Raw genomic sequence first — 18,144 nt, forward strand, 5'->3', positions numbered from 1 at the left:
AATAATTTTTAACTAATATTCTTTACAATTGATTTTAACTTTGTTTCTATCCAGGTTCTTACACTATGACATCTGAAGACCTGAGCGTGGTATTTATGCCCACAGTTAACCTCCTAAGAGGAACACTGCTGGGGATGGTTAATTGTAAGTGACTTTCACAGAACGATTGTGGAAAGCATATTCCAAGAACCTTATCCTGCAACTGCATCTGCACTGGTGGGCTGTGCCTGTACTCAGTTGTAGTGAAGTTTGTGGTGTTGTGAATGGATGTAGCCCACTGGTCAGTACATGTGTTACTCTTTGGGCTCAATCTGCAGAGCAGATGTGTCTGCTGCAGCCCCCGCCACAGAACTGGCTCTTTAGCTCACACTGCAGTGGCTCATGGTTTTTGTTCTGAAGAACACCACTTCCATCCCTGGTGTCATCCAGGATGCGGGCTGTCTGCAGGCAGAGAGGTCTGTTTGCATGGATGTCACTGTTGGCTTGGTGTCCAAATTTGTAAGTATGAGCATTTGCATAGGTATTCTTATACTAAGATTTGTCTGCATCCTGTCAAGGGACAGAAGCATACTATGTAGCCACTCCATACAAATCCAGGCTCCAAACCTTCCATAAATCTATGCAAGTGGAGGGATCCCCTCCCCAACATGGAGCTCAGTGCAGGATTGGGGCTTGAATATCCTCTATCAAATATTGCAACAAACTACTTGTAAACACGGTACAAACCTGGAATTATTCAATCATAGAAGTTAATTCAGTAAATTACTCTGCATGACAAATTAAGATTCAAAATCACAATCTGCTTAGTCAGTTCCCAGACAGAAAGGCAGTGAAATAGATTTAATATTTCATTATGAATTATTTGCTTATTTGTCCACTATCCTAAATAATAAAAATATATTTAGGCATGGAGATTTAGTAAAGAACCAATGTACTCTGTTTTTGCTACTCTTCCCTTCAGATTTGGGGAAATTAAATATCTTGATGGAAGACCCAGACTAAGCAAGGTACTTAAGCACTTCTGTAATATTAAGCACATGACTAGACCTTCTGAAGTAATTGAAACTACTCACAAGCTTGCTGCTAAGAATGTGTGAGAATACCTTTTCTAAAGCATCCCTATTCAGAAAGCACTTAGGTACATTGAAGTAAATGGCATTTAAGCATGTACTCTTTGATTGGGACTCTATCCTACAAAACATATGCTTAACTTTACTACTGAGAGTAGTCCCATTAAAATCAAATGGGCAACACACAATAGTAAAGTTAAGCATGCGGGTAAGTGTTTTCAGGATCAGGGCTGTGAGGTCTAAATGCAGTAAGTGCTGTACAAATCTGTCCACTGTGATGGTGAAAGTAGCTGGTAACAAACATTGAACCCAAGTTGTTGATCTGGCAAATACTTTATAATGCTATATATATAACTTCAATGGGACCACCAGAATGCATAAAGTTACATATGTGCCTAAGCGTTTGCAGGCTCAGCTCTTTGGTCCTGATTCTCGTTTCCATCTAGGCCTCTTTGCACTGCTCTTTGTGTAAATGAGAATCTGGCTGTATGTGTCTAAGTCTCTTTTGTAGACATGGACATTTCAGATTCCTGTCTGAAGGGATCATATTGCCTGCTGTTTGGTGTGGGTTCTCTCCAGCCTTAATCAGCACTAACTATTGAAATGATATTCCCTTTATTTTTTCTTTGAGTATTAAGTTGTTTGTTTATTGCTTTGAAACCTATTCTTTTAAATTCATTGTGCCCAATAACCTTGCCTCAAATGCATCCTGAAGTGGAAAGCATCTTTATTACCTACATAATAAAAAATGGTAAAATCTGCTTTTCTGTTTGTTCGAATTGACTACTAACATTGCATTAAAAAAGTACAGTGCCGTTTCAGTACTAATTCTTCAGTTTGCACCGTATCAATACCAAGGAGGAGAAATATAAAATGTATATAGATGGTTAAAATACCATTCAATTTAAAGAACAAGTCTTTTTTGTAGACCTGAGGTAGCTTTGTATTCAAATTATAATTCTAAAAAATTTATATGGACTATTAGTCTCCACCATATGTATAAATATAGTATTAATGAACATAAGAATGTGCTGAAATTATCTGTTCTGCATTACTGATACTTTACTCAGTAATTAAGTATGACTAATTAGCCACAAGAGAAGTCAGAAAAGTTCAGGATACTTTTGAAAGTTAAAAGCCTAAAACATATAATTTGATCATTTTGGCTGTTCAAACTGATTGGTTAATATATAGTACCATAGAAAACTGTTAGCAAAATATTGGGGATGGGAGAAGTCAGAATTACTAAGCTACTTAAAGGTTTGAAATTTAATTGCAGCTATGAGAAATCTGCTTAAAGAGATTAATATAATAAACAGCAAGATGGCAAATTAGAATGTAAGGAACAAGGCACAGATTGTGCATATGAAAGCTCACAAATGGTTCACTATGTATGGCAGACTCATTTTTTGATGCTGCTCTTCTACTTTAAAAAGTGACCAGGAAAATGGCACCTTCTCAGCAAACAATTCATCTCCCTGTGCATATTCAGAGACTTATTTTGTTATTAGCTTAAGAAGATATGTTTTACTTCTGCTTACTCCTGCTGAGTCCAGTGAGCCATCACAGGTGAGAAGGAAGGAGTTGGACTCTATTGTTTGATAGGTTTCAGAGTAGCAGCCGTGTTAGTCTGTATTCGCAAAAAGAAAAGGAGTACTTGTGGCACCTTAGAGACTAACAAAATTTTTTTTTAATTTGTTAGTCTCTAAGGTGCCACAAGTACTCCTTTTCTATTGTTTGAGTATCAGCCACAGAATTAGAGACTAATTTGCAGTGAACTCAAGGCAAAGGAGTTGCACAAGTGTCATTGTGGGCCTTTACTTTTGGTGATTAGTTGTGTGAGAAGGAAAAGACCCAGCTTGTCTTTCAAAGCTAAAACTCCAGGGCTAGAAGTTAGAAAATCCTTTCTTTTACCTGTAAGCTGTGTGTTTTTTGGAAAATTATCAGGAGACAATGAACCTGGAGCCCCACAATACCAATTTCACAGTCACCTTTTAGACTAGATCCCTTTTAACTCAAAGGGATACTTTTGAGAAACCCTGACTTAAGCCTAGATTCTGCTCACTGTTTGAATAAAGCTTATAAACTGGAAAGCTGATATTTCTAGTCAAGTCTGAGCCCAATCACGGATACCATAACCATGAATAAAAAAGATAGAAATGCAAATACCTGAGCAGGAATTTTGGCTCCAGCTGATGACTTCTTCTGCAATAGGTCTGCCTCTTGTCCCCAGTCCTGGGTGCCAGGTTTATATAAATTTTGGTGGTGCCCAGAATGGGTCCAAGCAGAGCCATTCTGTCCATAGGATAGACTGGGGCAACTGCCCCAGGCCCCACGCTTTTGGGGGCCCCATGCTTCAGGGGGACATGGGGTCCAGGGTGGCCTGGAGAGTTAGCAGGGGGCCTGGTGTCAGCAGCAGTGAGCGACCCAGCCCCAGCCCGCCCCGCTCTACTCCACTCCGCCCACCCTGCTGGCTTCCAGCGTCACTCGAGTGAGGGTGCAGAAGCTGGAAAGAGGTGGGGCAGGGGCTTGGGTGAAGGGGTGGAATGGGGGCAGGGAGGAGGTAGAGCAGAGCCAGGACAAGGCATGGCCGGGGTGGAGCAGGGGTAGTAATTTAGATAAAAAATATATTACTGCACATAAGCAAAGAATAAAATAAAATGGGGTTTCAAAGAAACCCAATGTACTTAAGACTGTTATAGCCAAGAACACAGGGTGCACTCTCCTTTGATTTATGAATTCCAGCTATATCAGGCTATTGATCTGAGAAGTAAACATTCTTTAAGCATTGTAGCCATTAGAATGATAGTAATGACTCAAAGAAGGGTTCTAGTTTATCATGGCTATATTCCTTTAGTTATTTACTAAGTATGTTCTAACATAACAAATGGCAACAGCGCCAAGGGAGCGATTGTGAATTATCAAACATAAAATAGCGGCTTTAATTGTCCATAGTCTGTAAGTTCGGCTATCTGGAAAGGACATGGAGCTTCAGGAGTAGACGTGTTGCAGATCTTCAACAAATACATACATACGCATTTGTTTTATTTCATTTCTTCCGATATCCGAACTGCTCTATAGGTGCCCACCACCCTGTGCACTGGGTGCTAATCCTAGAATTAAAACACACAGCTCACTATAAAGGAAGTCCACAGAGAACAGAGTACCCAGCTTTTCTGCTACTGTCCCTGCTACCCCCAGTGAAGGGGGCATGTTTAAAGAAATGCAGGGAAGAGAGGGGGATAGGCTGCTGCCAGCAGATCCCTCTTCTTTATGTTGATAGAACTCATATTTGTCAGGATCTCAACAAGGGCAGCCAGGACCAAGGGTCAGAACAGGGGCAAACCTGAGGCTGGAAATAGTAGAGAAGTTCTTAATCAGGTCCAGACCAGGGTCAATACCAAGGGTCAGAGTCTGAGTCGGGTTTCAGGGTCCAAGTCAGGAAGCAGTGGAACACAAGTTGGTTACAGCTGCCACTGGGTGGCAGCCTGGAGATGTCAGCTGCCTGGTAGCTCTACAGACTTGCTTTTTAATCTAGTGGGGGGTCTGACAATATTGAGTACCAGGTGTGGTGGAACTAGACAGACACAGCATCCTAGTGACCCTGGAATGGAAATATTGTGGGGGCTGATCTATGTTTCTGCCCCAGTGTAGGTCACAACCTACTCAGGTTGGGTGTCTGTAGGGGCTGGAGTAGCCACCACAGAGCCTGAGTCAGGGCTGGGAGCAGTTACCACCAGCCGGAAAGAAACCCTCCCCTCCCCCTCAGCCCCTGCCATTCAAACCCTCCCCCACCATTCAAAGCAAGCTTCCAGTGCCCCTGTTGAGCACTTCCAGTGATCTCTGCTATGGCAGTGTGGCATGGGGAGAGAGATGATCTCTCCGGTAGCCATCTCCCAAGCGTGTAGGGCTTTACAGGTTAAAAACAGGCTTTGAATTTTCCCAGAAGCTTATTGGAAGCCAGTGTAGTTCTTGGAGCATTGGTGTAACAAGCAGGCTGCCATCTGTGCACATACATATGTATATGCTTATGTATATATCCGTTTCCATGCAAAAGACTTCATTACTGTGAAGTTAAGCTTGTAGGCACATATCAGTGACTTGAGCGTGTATTGCTAAAATCTTAACAACCAGTTCCCTATAAAAAGTTCTGATTTAAGGGATGTGCCCCAGTATGTATTTTTTGTACCAACAGGGTTACCATACATCCATATTTTCCCATTTTTAAAATTTAAAAATTCCTCCCGGACGGCGATTTAAGAACCAAAAAGCCTGACCTGTCCAGGAAAATACGGATGTATGTTAACCCTGTCTAAAGTTCTTTTTTAAAAAGATGGGCCTGAACTAGAAATGAGCTCCGTTTCACATGTGTGGGTCCCCGCCACTCCCTGGGGGTGTGCTAGGGTGATCAGATGTCCCGATTTTATAGGGACAGTCCCGATTTTGGGGTCTTTTTCTTATATAGGCTCCTATGGCTCCCCACCCCGTCCTGATTTTTCACACTTGCTGTCTGGTCACCCTAGGGTGTGCACATGTGTGGGACCCAGCTGTTTCCTGCCCCTCTCATTGAAGCAGGTGTGCAGGGTTACTGCCCTGGGACCTGCAGGGCACCAGTGGACCGTGGGACCAGCTGCAGACAGGGGCGTGGGGCAGGGCTAGCTGGAGGCAGGGGGTGCAGGGCTGGCTGCAGGCAGGGCAGGGGGTGCGGGGGTGGCTGGAGACGGTCTGGCTGCGGGCAGGGCAGGGGGTGCGGCAGGGGCTGGTGCGGGCAGGGCAGAGGGTGTGGGGTGGCTGGAGACAGAGGCTGGCTGCAGGCAGGGCAGGGGGTGCATGCGGCAGGGGTTGGCTGGATACAGGGCAGGGGGTGCGGCAGGGGCTGGCTGCAGGCAGGGGTTGCAGGGCTGGCTGGAGACAGGGCAGGGGTTGCGGGGGTGGCTGGAGACAGGGGCTGGCTGCAGGCAGGGGGTGCGGCAGGGGCTGGTGCGGGCAGGGCAGGGGGTGGCTGGAGACGGGGCAGGGGGTGGCTGGAGTCAGGGGCTGAATACAGGGCAGGGGGTACAGGGGTGGCTGGAGGCAGGGCAGGGGGTGGTTGGAGATGGTGACTGGCTGTGGGCAGGGCAGGGGGTGTGGGGGTGGCTGGAGGCAGGGCAGGAGGGTACAGGGCTGGCTGGAGACAGGGGCTGGCTGCAGGCAGGGGGTGTGGCAGGGGCTGTGCGGGCAGGGCAAGGGTGGCTGGAGACGGGGCAGGGGGTGGCTGGAGACGGGGGCTGGCTGTGGGCAGGGCAGGGGGTGTGGGGGTGGCTGGAGGCAGGGCAGGAGGGTACAGGGCTGGCTGGAGACAGGGGCTGGCTGCAGGCAGGGGGTGCGGCAGGGGCTGTGCGGGCAGGGCAAGGGTGGCTGGAGACGGGGCAGGGGGTGGCTGGAGATGGGGGCTGGCTGTGGGCAGGGCAGGGGGTGTGAGGGTGGCTGGAGGCAGGGCAGGGGGTGGCTGGAGACGGAGGCTGGCTGCGGGCAGGGCAGGGGGTGGCTGGACACAGGGGCTGGCAGCAGACAGGGGATGCAGGGGGTGGCTGGAGACGGAGGCTGGCTGCGGGCAGGGTGCTGGGTATTCACAGGGAGAGCAGCAGGACGCAGCCCAGACCCAGCAGAGCAGCTGGGGACCCAGCAGGCAGCATCGGGAGCCCCAGGGCCAGGGGAGCAGCAGCAGCAACAGGGCTCGTGCCCAGGGCCAGGCGGCAGCCCACATGGCTCCTGCAGCGCAGCGCCCCCGGCGGCCGGAGGAGGAATTACATCACTTCCCGGCCGGAGCCCATCAAAGGCTCAGCGTCCTCTGCAGGGAAGCGGGTTAACAACCGGTTCTAAAAACTGCTTCAAAATTTAGCAACCGGTTCGCGCGAACCGGCTCCAGCTCACCACTGAATAAAGTTCATATTGCAAGCAGTGTGCTAAAATGAAAGCATGTTTTAAACAAATTTTATTTGCCATTGCATGCACCACAGTGCCATGTATCTTAAAGCAGATTTTTCTAGGGACAAATAATAGGAATGAGTCTAAGCCTAAAATTAATAGGAAAATGATCGAAAAGTAATCAACTAATATCATTTGATTTTTTTAAGCTCTTTGCTTATAAAATTGTTAAAGTCTTTCATTTTGGCATATATTTTAAAGAACATATTTGTTGGCAGAAGTTGGCAATAGACAAGTTTTACAAAAAGCACATTTGAACTTCATAAAAACATGTATTTGCTCTGAATTATCTATAGTGAAAAGAATTATCTATATCCTAACACTCATCTCATCGAGAAACAATAACTATGTGTCTCATAAAAACTAATCAAAAGAGCTGAAATTTTGAATATTAAGTACTCCCAGTGTACTGCAATCCACAGGCCAACCTTTATTTCACAGAAATTATTCTATCGTTAATCATGACAGTTTATTCTGAGCAGATTTTGAACAAAGAGAGGGGAAATCATTGATTAAGTAATTATTCATTAAGAAAGATCTATACCCAATTTTAAAAATTGCATATAGATGAGGAATAGTTTTATTCAAACTCAGTGTTATATTTGGAAACATTCTTTTATGTTGACTAAGTGTCTTTCTCCAATGAAAATATCATCAACTTCACTTTAGTATTTTCTCATAATAAGTTTTCTTAAACTAGGGCTTTATTCTGCTTTACCCTTCTAAGGCGCTCATGTCCCACATAATTCTCCCATGTCAGTTCTGAACAGTGCCTGAAGATATCAATAAGCTTTAATTGATGTCAGTCCTCTGAAGGATTCCAGTACCCATTTGCCTTTCTTACTTCAGTCAGACAGCAGTCTGATCACCTACTGGTTTTTTAAAAGATTTCCCCTAGTCCCTTCCTTTGGGTGTATCCAGCAAGGCTTTTCCGATAAATATGCATTCCTGAGTGAAGCGTTCTGTCCCCTCTAGTGGCATTAAGGTGACTTAGAGATTAATGAGCCTGCTACAGCCTTAGCTAAGAATCATGTGACTTTTAGCTCATGCAGTAGAGGCTCATGCATTTAGCTCCAGAGGTCCCAGATTCAATCCCACCCACCGATGACTGGGGTCTCTCAGCGTCACAAGTGAGGGCTCGTCTGGGATATCAGCTGGGAAGTCTCTGATGCTCAGGACATGCTTTCTCAGCTAGGGGAAGTATGTAACCCCCACACCTCCTGGCTGTGGTGTTCTGTCCTGTCTAGTGGCACCAAGACCACTTAAAGATTAATAAGAACATAAGTACAGACATACTGGATCAGATCAAATCAAAGGTCCATCTAGCCCAGTATCCTGTCTTCTAACTGTGGACAATGCCAGGTGCCCCAAAGGGAATGAACAGAACAGGTAATCATCAAGTGATCCATCCCCTGTCACTCATTCCTAGCTTCTGCCAAACAGAGGCTAGGGACACCATTCCTGCCCATTCTGGCTAATAATCATTGATGGGCCTATCCTCCATGAACGTATCTAGTTCTTTTTGTATCTGTTATAATATTGGCCTTCACAACATCCTCTGGCAAAGAGTTCCATAGGTTGACAGTGCATTCTGTGAAGAAATATTTCCTTTTGTTTGTTTTAAACCTGCTGCCTATTCATTTCATTTGGTGACCCCTAGTTCTTCCTTATTTAATTTCACCACACCAGTCATGACTTTATAGACATCAATCATATTCCCCCTTAGTAGTCTCTTTTCCAAGCTGAAAAGTCCCAGTCTTATTAATCTCTCCTCATACAGCAGCCGTTCCATACCCCTAATCATTTTTGTTGCCCTTTTCTGAACCTTTTCCAAATCCAATGTATCTTTGTTGAGATGAGGCGACCATATCTGCACGCAGTATTCAAGATGTGGTCGTACCAGGGATTTATATAGAGGCAAGATGATATTTTCTGTCTTCTTATCTATCCCTTTCTTAATGATTCCCAACATTGTTCACTTTTTTGACAGCTGCTGCACATTGCGTGGATGTTTTCAGAGAACTGTCCACAATGACTCCAAGATCTCTTTCTTGAGTTGTAACAGCTAATTTAGACCCCATCATTTTATATGTTTAGTTGGGATTATGCTTTCCAATGTGCATTACTTTGCATTTATCAACATTAAATGACTCCAAGATCTCTTTCTTGAGTGGTCAAATTGCCTTTCAAGTCTCTTGAGTGCCTAAGTCACTTTTGAAAATGGGACTTATGCTTCTACGTCAGTGAGGCGCTTTTGAAAATATTTCCCCCGGTCTAAACTGTCTTTACCCCATTTAATATGGTTGTCAGGATAGTTTGGTGATATCCTAAAATGTTTGTCTTCCTGTGTATACTGTTATTTACAATACAGATTGTGACAGCTGTCTTTGTGCTGTGCATTTTGTTTACTAGTCCCAGAATAGGTTGTGATGTTGCTATAACTTTGAATAAAGTAATAAAAATAAGATATCCCTATATATTCCACATGACAAGCCACTTTGCCATATTTAAAGACATTACGTTTGTATTTAAAATTAATAGAGAATTTCAAATGGAGAAAAATAGCAAAAAATAACAAAATTGTTTAACGCAGAGCAGATCACCCCACTGAGGTCAGCCTCATTGATTTGAAGGCAGGGACAAAACAAAGGGAAGTAATGTCTTACACTCTAAAAAAGTTCAGCAAAGGGCAATGCATCTGAACATTGCCTTAGGGCCGCGGAGATTAGATATACAGTCCCTGCTTCTCCATTCTGGCCAAGCAATGCTCAAGGCAGCAACAGGTGGGGGAAAGATGGCTTTAAGGCATTTTTATGGCCCCTGTATTGTCGAGTGAGCCTGGAGCAAGTTCAGACTCCAGCATAAATTAAGATCTGCTGCAACTGTTCTACGTGTCACATGACACAACACAAAGTGAAATGGGGAAATATCCAACACATGAAAGACTTCAACTGATATTTCACACAGTTACAGTGGCACAGATAATCAAATACCTTTTCCACCTAGCTTCGGTGGCTGCTGAAGCAGAAATTACAAATCCCACATGACTTTTTGTTTAGATTAAGGCATAACCCTAGTTTCCTGGACAACATTCCCGCCTCTATCAATATTACAGTTATACAATGACAAGCCTTGCATGAGCTAGTGCTATACGTATGGCTGCTGCATTTACCTGGATGGTCATTACTACCCTAGCAGCACAAAAGATGCTGTATGGGAACAGATTCCAGTGGGCTATATTTGGCAAGGCCATCTTTAAATAGTCTCGTTCAGATCATCTGTGTTCTCTGAATGATAAAGGTAAAAAGGAATTTTCAGGCCTGGTCCTAAGAGCTGTTGAACACCCTCTACTCCTACTGGGCCAGATCCTCAGCTAATGTAAAGTGATGTAGTTCCAGGGACTTCAATGGAGTTATGCCTCTTTACAGCCACTGAGAATCTGTCCTATTGTTTCCTGTGTGAATAGCAGATGTTCAGGACCCCACAGGACCAGGCCCATGTAGATTTAGTCACTAAGACATTTCAGTTTCCATAATGTACTCAATCAACCAGGCTATGAACAACACAGTAAGATAAAGGACTGTTTAATAATTTCTCCTCTGTTGTGATTATTCAAAGATCCCATGTAAAAAGAGATGTCACAAACATTATGCAAAACATCAAAAATACACTCAAGTTCACTATGTTGAAACCCACCCAACTGCATGTCCTAAATAAACAAGACTAGCTTAATGGAAAAACAAAGATCACTATTAACAAAGAAAATGTGACTAATAGAGACTATTCCCGTATATATGGCTTATTCCCAAGGAATGTAAGGGACGAAATCATTCTGGGAAAGTGTTGAAAACTGAGAACTTCTGTTTCAAAGGCAATAAACGAAGTATGAGACTAAGGAAAGCTTTCTCTTTTGGTTTAAATGATTTTTAATAATCATTTGCAATTAAACAAAAGACAAACAAGGTCTGGTAGCATATTTCCAAGAAAGTATCTGGGAAAGCTTACAGCACTCTTTACCATCTATCTTCATGTCAGCTTCCTTCTTGCACTGGCTTTAAAAGCACCAGCATGAATATGCAGTTTAGTGGATAAGGGGTAACGAATATAAACCAAGACCCAGATGGGACATGAAAATGAAACCCAAGTCCAGATTACATATCATTATTAATGATCAGATGGCACTTTCTGCGTGGGTAGGAGTGTTGTGCTCAGTGTCCTAGACAAATTGATTGGAGGTAAATGATATTCTGCTAGTTTAAATTCCACCTGCAGTTTCTATTGGCTATGGTGTTATTCACTTCTTGTTTTAAACTGTTGAGTGCTATTAAATGTGGTGGCACGTGTATCATGTTCAGATTTCACTTGAGAAAGAGGTCAACTATCATGAAGGTCTGTGCAAAATCAAGAGATTAGAGTGTGTGTGTGTGTGCGCACCCGCAGCAGGACTTCTTCCTACCAGCTGCTACTGATTCTTAGGGAGTGAGGGAGAAAACAAAAAAATTGCACTGTTTCCTGCAATATTTGCCTCAGCTTGGTCATCAAGATAGCAGGAGGAGATAAAAATCTGCCTTCTTCAGCTACATGGTGCATGTGGGGTAAATGGATAGGAGGGCGAGAATATTGGAAGAAGGTCTGATGGATTTCTGAGCAATACATTAGGAATGAATGAATAGGGGAGCTGACTGGAAAGGGATGTGCGAAAAATGACTGGACTGGGTGGAAGTGAAGAGAGAGCAGGGGTTGGGAAGGAACAAAGGAGAAATTTCAATAAAAGTAGAGTAAGAGATGTTAGAATAGGAAAAGGACATGGGGAATAAAAAGGCTGAAAGAACATGGGGAAGTGAACTCAACATGGAAAGAAGAAAGGAGGAATTATTAAACAGAGACATTAAAGAGAAAGGAACAAGAAGGCAGAATCAGATACATGTACATGATACATTTATAATATGCATCTATAGATGTTAGTGATTTACCTGTAACTGCAAGAAGACTTTATTTGAATGACTTCCTAGGGATTCCTGAAACCACACTAGCCAAAAATATGGACCACTTAACATTTGACTTCCCTGCTCACTTGTGGTCAACAGTCTGGTGCTGCAGATGTAGTAGGGGTAGTAGTAATAACAAAATAATTAGCACTAGTATCTCAAATCTATATAGTCTTTCAATTCTAAAGCAATTAAAATGCCATGCCATCTTAAATAGTCATACAAACAAACAATATGCAGCAATCACTCCATCTTCCAGTGAGATCCAGCTACCATCAGAGTGAGACATGGCCTGTGTTTAAACATGCAGCAACATTACACTATAGTTTTAGAATCAAAGTGAAGAATACCTTCTTGTATTAAAACTGCCTCTGTTTTTCAAAGTGAGAGGGAAACATAGTAAAGGGAGCTAAGTGAACCACACTCAAGTATGAAAAGTGGCAGCTCATGGTGTAGAGTATCACTTCCACTCAGTCTGGAGATGTAAGTCAATGATATTATGCTTTCTCTACAATTGATGTAGTTTCATAGCAGATCAAATGAACACACCAAATGTAAGATTTCAAAGTTTTAGTAATGAGAATATTTTAAGTGAGATTTTATTGCTATCTTTATAGGGAAAATTAATTTCCCAGGAAAAATGAGGACAGTAATTGCTTATTTCCATTCCACATAAAAGCTTTCCTCTCTCTCTTTCTCTTTTTCAGAACATTAGTGGTGAGGCTAATAATTTTTCTGTAATCAGCCTCTTTTTGTTGCTTAGTTCATTGTTGACTGATGGATAAGCCTTGGCTCAGAGTCATACATCTGGTTCTCTCTTCATCGGTTAAGGGTACAAGTGTGTGGGAATACTTCAGTTTTTTCGGATATTTGCACAGAGCAAAATAGGGAAATATAACAAACAAAACGACCCTCCGCCCCAGATGATGAAAACTTTTTTCCCAACATGCATGTTCCTCAGTGAACATACTTGTGCTATGTCTGTGTTCATATGGGAACTGAGCCAACCTGCAACATTTGAATCTGGATCCGAATTTCCAAAAGTTTGGCGGTGTTTGTTCTGGGGTTTTTCGTTTGATCCACTAGTGAATAGTGAAATATGATCATTCTCCACCTTTCCCCAATGTAGGAAGAGTGTTCACCTCTATATAGTGCAAGAGTGAGACATTAAGACATTACTCTAAAATCAGATTCTCCCACAAAGGTCCAGAGCCTGCAATTGGACCCATGTGGGCAGACACTTATGCTTGTGTAGAGTCTCTGCTGAAATCAATGGGGGCTTCCACCGACGCATATGCGATTGCTGCTCAGGACCAGAAAACCAAGAGCAGTGTATTCATTTGGGAAACTTACATGGAGCCATCACAACCTGCAACATCACATTCCTGTGAAAAAAGTCTCCTGAATCTCTCCTATGCCAGGATTAACCACATGATTCTGATTAACAAAACTGTCTCCGGGGCTGGTAGGTTCTTGGCTGACTTGTTGTACTTGAATGCCTGCTTTCGCTGATTGTTGTCTACCTCCTCTTCCCAATGTCTCCATTCTGGCTACAAAAGTTCTCCCCTCTTTAGTAGCAGAGCTTTGATCCTTTGTCCCCTCAGTGCCTGCACTGGCTTGGTTTGGCACTCCTTCGATGGGGTACTCCTGTGTGCCAAAAAAGCTAACAAAGGGTCAGAACCTCAAGACACAGCCTTTTGTAAAGACTCTTAGCTGTTTCCACAGCAGATTCCACCTTACCATTACTCTGTGGATATAGTAGGGAGGAGGTGTAGTGGTCAAACTTCCATTTGTGTGCAAATTCCTTGAATCCTCCCAAGACAAATGGGGTCAATTGTCAGTGAATATAGTGTCTGGAATGCCACATCTCACAAAGTGGGCCTTCCGTTTGCCAAATACTGACTTGTTTCTTATATCAGGCAGGGCATCAACCTCCCAAAATGTAGAATAGTAGTCCCCTGTAATAAAGTACTGCGTTTCCTTGAAGGTAAATAAGTCGAGTCCCATCTTTTGCCTGTGGTTGGGAAGGCAGCTCATGTGTTAACAGTGTCTCCTTCTGCTGGAGATTAGCACACAACCTGCAGGTGTGCAAACCCATCTGTCAAGAAGTGTAGTTGAGTACTGTAGCAGATTTCGGACCCACTGGTGCAGCACCTCCTGTTGGTCATCCAGGAATTAGCTCTTTTCCATCCTTCGGATCACCTCCTGCTGGCCAGTGTTATGCCTGCCTCAGGCCCCCATGTCCCTCCTGGACCCCAGTGCCCCTTACTCTGGGGTTCTGCCCACTGCATTACCCCCACACTCTGGGTCTCCCCTTCCAGGGGAACCCCTCCCCCTATGCCGACCTTGCCTCAGTGGCTACTGCCAGTCCTCATCTAGCCCCCATTCACTGGGGCAAACTACAGTCTGTAATGGCCCTGCATCATTGGCAAGGGGGTAGGACCAGCTGCCTCTGCCTATCCCCAGGCTGTATCCCTGAAGCCCCAGTACCTTCTTAGGCCTTAACCAAGGCCTCAGCCTGGGGAGTTGCCAGGCTGGAGCTCCCCAGCTCCTCTGCCCTTCACCAGCACTGCTCAGCCTCAGGTACACTTGCTCCTTCAGACAGCTAGGTCCTTCTCTCTCCAAAGCTAGAGAAAGACTCTTCTCTGCCTTCTGGCCCTGCAGCTGTTTTATAGGGCCCAGCCTGCCCCTAATTGGCTGCCTCCTAGACTTTTCCTATTGGCAGCCCAGCCCTCTCCAAAGGCTGACTTTTAACCCCTACTCTTCGGGAGTCGGGCAGCCACCCCACTACACGTACTTATTCCCAACCAGTAAACATACTCTTGTGCCTGTATAAGACAGCTGTTAATGCCCAGGTGTGAGGCATATATGCTTGACGTCTTCATGTAATGAGGCAGGAACAATATCTCTCTGTCCTGGAAATATGATTCTATCCTGCACACTCAACTCATCTTTAATTTGAAAATATGGTTCTGTTTCTACCAGTACTTGACTTTTGTCTTCTGGCCACCCTGCTAGTATCTGTCTCTTGACTGTCTGTAGCCTCATAGATTTCCATTAGCTTCACTATTGAGCCTGGGAGATAGTACAGCATGTTAATGGATTCAATGTCCTGGGCCCCAACTTGCTTATGTTGGGTATCTGTGACCTGCTCAGGGCGTCAGCTAACACCAACAGTCATCCTGGACAATATCTGATTTCTACCTGGTAGCACTAGATTCACTTTGACATGTGCTGCAATCTCTTTGAAGCACTAAGGGACTTGACTGTCTCTAGGGTTTTGTCATCTGATTTTACTATTCCTGGGTGGGTATACCTGTACTGATGGAATCGCTCCACTCCAAATACCACAGCCAGAAGCTCTTTTTCTATTTGGGTGTACCCCGGTTCAGTTGCTGACAGGGCTCTGCTGGCCTAAGCAACCAGCTGCTCCTGTAAATGAGCTACATCCAATCCTTTCTCTGATTCATCACACTAAAGTGTCAGTGGCTCTCCTGGCTGGTAATATTTCAGGCCAGGGGCATCTGTTATGATTTTTGTCAATGCTGGAAAACTGCCCGGTCCCACTCAACATCCTGAGCTGACATATGGATTCCTCTACTGCAGCCAGGTGTAGACAGAACTTGGACAGAAAATTTATCATTTCGATGAAGCACGGTACCCCTTTCACATCCACTGGAGCTGGCATGTTTCTGACTGTCTTGATGTTGTTGGGATCTGCTTTCAGTCCATCTCTTGTGAGCAGATGTCCAGTGTATGTCACCTCATGCTGATGTGTTGCATTTTTCCTGGGTTAAGTCCTTGCATTGCTGGAGAAAGGCTTGTAGTTTTCTGTACTGGTCTTATTCAGCTTCTGTATCATTGCTCCCAATAAGGATATTATGTGCACTTATTTTCACCCCAGACAGTCCTTCCAATATTTGGGTGAGTCATTTCTGGAACTCCCCTGATGCTGGGCTTATGTCCATTGGCACGTGCAGGCATCTGAAGTGATCAAATGGTGTTGCAAAAGCTGTCAGCCTGCTGGACTCTTTATCGAGGCTTACGTGCCAAAATCTATTCCTCTCATCACAGACCATAAAGATTCTGGCAACAAGTCATCAATCGTGGGCAGCGGATAATTTCAGTGCCCTGTTCATGACTTTGGGCCTATCCAGAGGAGTAATTTGCCTGATGGCTATTTTACGATCACCATGTGGCACTGGCCTCTATAGGTGCTATGATACCCCAGCTCTGCAGACGTTTGAGCTCCTCATGTACTGGTTTATGTACTGCCACAGGAATTTTCATTCATGACAGGAAATTGGGCTCAACACCTATGGGAACAGCTGCTCTGGGAAGGCAATCTTACACTAACAAGCACTTAGAAATTGCATGTGCAGCAGAAGCCTCAAGAAGCCTCCACTGTGGGATCTTCTTTCAGTCACAATTTCCTTTGAGGCACCTGTCACCTTTGAAAATATCTCCATATGCTTTTCAAATTTTGTCCATTGTCTCTGAGTCTCCCACTTCTGCTTGCACTGCAGTTATAAAATTCTGATGCTACATCCTGATCAGTTCCATGCGTTGTACAGCTGTATTCCCCAAGAGGGGTTTGTGGTGCTTACCATAAACTTTAGTTGGTACCATCTGTTTATTGCTATGAGGTCACATTTTCCTATAGGCTGCATATATGCTGCCATTGTACATTATTAGAGTGTACCTGTTCTCTGTCGTGGATGTGTCTGAGTCCAAGGCACTCAATGTTTTGACACTGCAGGAGGTATCACTACCCAGCTGACATCTCACAGTGAGTTTCCATACTAACATTGTTGTACACATAGAGGTTGATATTGTCCCCTGTTGCTTTCCTGTCCTGACTGCCTGAACTTGATAGGCTCTTGGACTCAGGGAGAGTCATTGCATCAATCCTGCTATCTGATCTGCCATCCTGCTCTTGTACAAGTCTGACTGAATCTTTCTGGAACCTTCCTTTGACCTTGCACACAGCTAAAAGCTAAATTATCAAATTCCTTTCAATGCTCTCCTGGTTAGGACACATCTCCTTTACCCTGTCATGAGGTTTCCCACAGTAAATGCATCTCACTATGGGTATGTAACCCAGACCACCTGCTCTCCTTTGCTGTTGTCCTACTTCATGTTCTTCTGTAGGTATCGTGCCTCCTTGGGCTTTTATCCTTTCTCTTGAGGTTTCTGCTGCACATGCAATTTTTAAGCATCTGTTAGTGTAAGATCGCCTTCCCAGAGCAGCTGCTCCCATGGGTGGTGATCCAAGTGCCACAGACTATTTTGTCATGAATTAGGGAGTCTGTCAAGTCCCCAAAACATCATGTAGCTGCCAGTGTGAATGAGGCAGTAACATAGGGTTCTATCCCCTCCCCTTTGGATTGGTCTCCAGTGAAAAACCTGTGTCGCTCATTCTGCCTTGAGGAGCAATAAGCCCCCAGGCCTCCTAAAGGTGCTGTGATACTTGCAGCAGTGATGAGTTTCTGAGTGCTGCAGATGTCTCTGCCTTGTTCCCCAATAAGAGTGAATAACAGTTTTACTTTGCTGCTGTTGTCTTCCTGCATGGCCAGGCCAGTGTGCAGCTGAAATGCCTCCTTTCACCAGGTACATCATTGGGCTAGGTTTGTGTCTGCAAAAATCCAGGATTCAGTGGGCTTCAGGCCAAGTTGCATGGATCATGCTGCCAGCTTCTGCACTGCAGAGAACGCACAACTCAGAGATTTCCATCACGTTTCATTCACAAAGTGAAACTGAATGGCAGTTAAGTTGAACAAGTGGAACGTTATTAAATCCTTTGTAGTGCTCTGTCCACATGGCTGTGCTGCTTCCAACCTAACTCCATGTGTTCCCTGTTCTACTGGTGTCCAGTCAATAATAGTCTCTCCAAGGAACATTGGACCTCTGACTCGAGTTCCACTGATCATGATACAAGTTTCACCACAGCTATTCAGGCAGCCTATGAGCCAGCTGGCCTGGTAGTCTGGAATCTCTAGGGTTCCCAGGGCTTTCAGGCTCCCTCCTGTGAATCCAGAAGCCAAGCTTCAGTTATAGCTTGGGCTCCCCGTGCTTTCAGGATCCTGGGACTCCAGGAACCCTGGAAGCTCCACTATGCA

This window comes from Dermochelys coriacea, chromosome 1 (assembly GCF_009764565.3).
Source record: "Dermochelys coriacea isolate rDerCor1 chromosome 1, rDerCor1.pri.v4, whole genome shotgun sequence".
In the NCBI taxonomy this organism is placed as follows: Eukaryota; Metazoa; Chordata; order Testudines; family Dermochelyidae; genus Dermochelys; species Dermochelys coriacea.